Below are 4,563 nucleotides of genomic sequence, written 5' to 3'. Positions count from 1 at the left end.
TAAAGGCGTGCGCCACCATGCCAGGCCTTAATTATCATATGCTTTTTTAACATCTATGATTTGTGTATATGAGCACTCTGTTTGCATCAGACAGAAGAGGGCATGAGATTTCATTATAGATGGTTGTGAGCCACCATGCAATTACTGGGACTTGAACTCAGGACCTCTGGATGAGCAGCCAGTGCTCTTAACTGCTGAGCCATCTCTCCAGCCCATTTATCATAGTCTTAAGTCATCTTGTATTCTTTTATTCCCACTGGTCCCCAACCCTCACAAAAGGAGGGGCTCTGTCTTGCAACTTATTGTTTCCAAAGTGCTGGTCATACAAGTACAAGTCCAAGTATGCCATACAATGGACAAAATAATAAATAGAACAAAAAAAGTAAGTATATCAGAAATGTCCATCCAGAACAACTTTTGATAGCTAACTCAAAGAAATATGTAATGCAGAAAACTGACAAAGTGTTGAAAGGCTGGAAAAGTGGTGTGCAAAGTACAGATTGTAGGATGGAGTGGGAGAGTTACTGCTCCAATAGAGGAGGCCACTACTGCCCCTGCACACGCCTAGTGAGACCGTGATTGGGCCGAGCTGTGGAGGGAGATGGTCCCAGCTCACCACAGCTGCCAGGCAGGAACTGAGGAGTTGGTCCCCTGAAGCAGTTGAAATTACCACAAGTGCCCACAAGCATCCATAGTCGCTGTCTGAGCCCAGTTTCCTGACAATGACAAAACCATCTTGTAAGATGTTGTATTGAATGAGGTTTGCTTGGAAATTACCTGGTGCATTATGGAAAGCTAGAGGTTGGGCTGGAGAGATGACTCAGAGGTTAAGAGCACTGACTGCTCTTCCAGAGGTCCCGAGTTTAATTCCCAGCAACCACATGGTGGCTCACAACCATCTATGACGAGACCTGGCGCCCTCTTCAGGCCTGCAGGTGTACATGCAGGCAGAGTACTGTACACATAATAAATAAATCTAAAAAAGAAAGAAAGAAAGACGCTCCTCGTTCTGTGACTACCTCTTCCACCACTCTGGAACTGTTAAGTCACTTTCTCTTTTCCAGCCTGTGAAAATGAAACAGGGAACAAGAGCAATGTCCCTTCAGAGAAGCAGCAATTCAGAAAATGTGCACAGGACACGGGAAACTGTAACCCAACCCCCAAAGTAGAATAAAATTAACCATATGAATCATATCAACGAGTGTTACAAAAACTCAATGATTACATGATAGAATTTAGAGAAGAAATCAAATCAAATAAAAATCATAAACGGAAGTTGATCTAGAAGGAACTCAAGAGCTAAAAAACACAACAGCCAAAGTGTTTTCAGTCATAATGAAATAAACAAAAGGATTTTTTACAAAGTGACTAAGAGAGGGCTGAAGTGATGGCTCAGCCATTAAAGGCTGGCTGACAACCAAAAATATAAATGTGACTAAGAGAAAAATAGATAGAAATCAAAGTGACTAAGAGAGGGCTAGAGCGATGGCTCAGTGGTGAAGAGCTGTCCCTCCAGAGGACCAGAGTTTGATTCCCAGCACCCACATGGTGGCTCATGACTGACTATAACGCCAGTTCCAGGGGATCCAACCCCCTCTTCTGGCTTCCAAAGGCACTCACTGTACATACATGGGCACAGATACACTTGCAGAAAAAAAAAAAGATACTCATATATGTAAAAATGATTATTTTAAGATTTTAAGTGACTAACAGAAGAATCTATTAAAAATAAGAGATGGGCGGTGGTGGCACATGCCTTTAATCCCAGCACTCTGGAGGCAGAGGCAGGTGGATCGCTGTGAGTTCGAGGCCAGCCTGGTCTACAAAGCGAGTCCAGGATAGCCAAGGCTACACAGAGAAACCCTGTCTCGAAAAACCAAAACCAAACCAAAACAAAAAAATAAGTAAAAGTGACAAACAGAGAAGCTAGTTAAGAAGAGCTAGCCTCTGAGAAACGGCAGCTCCTGAAAAATCCTGCCCTCATCTTAAGCCACACAACGGTACTTAGAAATGTGGACGTTTTGTTTTGTTTTTAAATTTCTCTCATATTTTTAAAGTATTATATGTGGGAAAGACTGTAAGCTTTGTCACAGGTAAAAGCACTCTTGGCGGGCTTTACCCTTGGACACCCCATGGATACCTTGTGATAAACTGAGTGGAGCCATCCTGGGCCTGGAATTCAGGAAGCAGACCTGGGGACTCCACCTGGACTATTGTTTTTCTAATCGACCCTCAATGGGAGAAGGAGACCGCCCTTTGCAAGTGACACAGACAGGCAAAGAGGAGAGAGAGCAATAACAGGTTGAGACCAGGCTTGAGCACACGTGGATCAGCAAACAGGCTGGACCAGCACGCAGGCCAGAGACACCTAAGGACCCATCCCATGGAATGGATACCGGAAGGTTCGCTCTTTTTTCCCTTTAACCTTTTTTTCCCTCTTGGGTAAGCTAGTTGGGTTGTATAATAAAGTTTAATTGTTAAAAAACAGAGTCTACAATTACAAATGTCCTAAATCACTCATTTCAAATTCCTCAATTGTATAGTTTTTGTTTGTTTGTTTGTTTGTTTTTATAACTTGTAAAAATAGAAGGGCTTAGGGTAGCAAATGACCTTTCATTCTGCCTATCTGGTTAGCTTCAGACTCAATCCTTCCCAGAGAGAAGGCTACTAGCTTGTTCCATCTGTCTATCTATCTGTCTGTCTGTCTGTCTATCTATGTATCTATCTTTAATGTGCATTGCTATTTTGCCTGCATGTATGTCTGTATGAGGGTGTCAGACCCCCTAGAATTAGAGTTATTCAGTTGTGTGCTGCCATGTGGTTGCCAGGAATTGAACCTGGGTTCTCAGAAAGAGCAGTCAGTGCTGTTAACTGCTGAGCCATCTCTCCAGCACAGGCTACTAGCTCTTAACAGAATGAAATTAGCCTCTGCAAAAGGAAAACGAGAGACAACCACTCTGAAAGACAGCTCCTTGGCTATCCAAGCATCTCTTGTGAATGGGGCAAGAAAAGGATGTTAAGCACAAGGGTGGTATCTCCCTGTGTGGTGTAGGGAGCTCATGTTTCAGGATAAGAGCAGGCCATGGTTCTAACTACCCAATCCCAGGCCTTGGCAAAGAACACAAAAGGTTCAGTCTATTGATCGGCAGACAAGCTCAGGCTCCTCTCTCTCCCCATGCCCAGGTAGTACTCCATGTGGCTATGTGGCAGTGCTGTCTCTCCTGTCTGCCTCATGCGAATCAGAACTCATGAGGAAAACCAAGGAAGAGAGGAGAACCATGGGGAAACCCATGTAAAACAAGCACAGTGTGTCATCCGGGCTGCACAGAGATTTTTCACCCTTTCCAACACAGCATAGGTTTTTTACAAAGGTAGATTTAAGCCTGTGACACAGATGGTCAAGTGAGACCCACAGGCAAAGAATGCACCCAATGGCATCTCACATGCAGGTATGTGAGAAAGAGGCTGCACCAAAGCCTTTAGTCTGAACACTCAAGAGTGTACAAGGCCATAGGTAAAGGTTTTGGGGTGAAGCAAATTCAGGGGAAAATTCCAGAGCCCTGCAAATAGCACGTTAGCTTGAACAAGGCCCTCAACCTCAGTGTGTCTCCTCAGCTGAGAAAGGACACTAGTGCATTCTGTTTACTCACACCAACATATTGAAACAGCCCTGAGCTCTGTCACCCACCTTTCAAATAACCTGTTAATGCAGCCATATGAGTTCTTGTAAGCATTTATAGCTGGCAGATTTCACCGCCACTGTGAGGTACCCTGGAAGACTTTTCCTCTGATCCATTGACCAGCAAGATTTTAGAACCAGTAGTACCTCAGCCCCAGTACCTGGGTGATGGAGTAATGAGCCACCTCAGCCCCAGGACCTGGGTGATGGAGTAATGAACCACCCCAGCCCCAGGACCTGGGTGATGGAGTAATGAACCACCCCAGCCCCAGGACCTGGGTGATGGAGTAATGAGCCACCCCAGCCCCAGGACCTGGGTGATGGAGTAATGAGCCACCCCAGCCCCAGGACCTGGGTGATGGAGTAATGAACCACCTCAGCCCCAGGACCTGGGTGATGGAGTAATGAACCACCCCAGCCCCAGGACCTGGGTGATGGAGTAATGAACCACCCCAGCCCCAGGACCTGGGTGATGGAGTAATGAGCCACCCCAGCCCCAGTACCTGGGTAATGGAGTAATGGACCACCCCAGCCCCAGTACCTGGGTAATGGAGTAATGACCACCCCAGCCCCAGTACCTGGGTGATGGAGTAATGAGCCACCCAAGCCCCAGGACCTGGGTGATGGAGTAATGAATCACCCCAGCCCCAGTACCTGGGAGATGGAGTAATGACCACCCCAGCCCCAGGACCTGAGGGATGGAGTAATGAACCACCTCAGCCCCAGGACCTGGGTGATGGAGTAATGACCACCCCAGCCCCAGTACCTGGTTGATGGAGTAATGAACCACCCCAGCCCCAGGACCTGAGGGATGGAATGACCACCCCAGCCCCAGTACCTGAGGGATGGAATGACCCACCTCCCCACCAACTTGTGATGAATGC

This window comes from Acomys russatus, chromosome 29, assembly GCF_903995435.1.
Source record: "Acomys russatus chromosome 29, mAcoRus1.1, whole genome shotgun sequence".
Lineage (NCBI taxonomy): Eukaryota > Metazoa > Chordata > Mammalia > Rodentia > Muridae > Acomys > Acomys russatus.
The sequence above is the reverse complement of the archived record's forward strand: the minus strand, read 5'-3'. Positions refer to the sequence as shown.